Genomic DNA, 674 nt, shown 5'->3' on the forward strand with positions numbered 1-674 from the left:
AATGAAAATTGTAAATAGAAAAATAATTTTAAAAGTGTGGCTCAGAATACTTGGGGTGCCAAATAAAACCAGACCAAACCAGTCCAAATTTGGTCCGCGGGCCGCCATTTGGAGAACCCTGGTTTCCAGTTACAGCAGCCCATCCAATGAGTCCTGATAGACTATAAACCAAGATTACTGCCAAGTAGGCCTACCTGTCCAAATGCAGAGTCCCACAACCCAAAATGGGGAATTAACTATCTTTCCAACATCTACGGTGGGATTATAGCAAACAGTGTGTGTACTGCAGGCTTCTGATCGTCCTTCTTCACCTGTCTCTGAATAACTATTGAACCACCTAGTGGTCAAATATGTTATAGTCCCCGGTAGAGTAGAAAACCCAATTCCAATTCGACCACTAGCACCTATTTCATAGCCTATACACGGTCTTGTCTAACGTTACATTTATGAGATTTGATAGGTATTAAGAATAAGACATAGGACAAGATATCTCATATTTCACTATTGTTTACATTCATCCAATATCTTTCAGCTCCTCAGGGATGAGGGAAGTATAGTGGGTAGGAGTAGATTTGGAATTCGGAGGCATTGCGTCACAAGTCAAAGAGCCCTCTGTGTTTCCACTCACTCGACGTTTCCTATGAAAAGGAGTTTTGCTTCAGTTGAAGCTTAAA

General features: G+C 41.2%; 1 protein-coding gene across 1 annotated transcript in view; it reads left to right on the top strand.

Moving 5' to 3' along the window:
- Positions 1–576: 576 nt before the first annotated feature.
- The window catches only part of LOC124010961 (NEDD4 family-interacting protein 2-like), an 11,984-nt gene continuing 11,886 nt past the window's right edge, over positions 577–674 (top strand). The window contains exon 1 of the mRNA XM_046323803.1: positions 577–674. This exon is cut by the window's right edge and continues 176 nt beyond it. The gene's annotated coding sequence lies outside the window, so the exon portion shown is untranslated.

Source organism: Oncorhynchus gorbuscha, linkage group LG23 (assembly GCF_021184085.1).
Source record: "Oncorhynchus gorbuscha isolate QuinsamMale2020 ecotype Even-year linkage group LG23, OgorEven_v1.0, whole genome shotgun sequence".
Taxonomy (NCBI): Eukaryota; Metazoa; Chordata; class Actinopteri; order Salmoniformes; family Salmonidae; genus Oncorhynchus; species Oncorhynchus gorbuscha.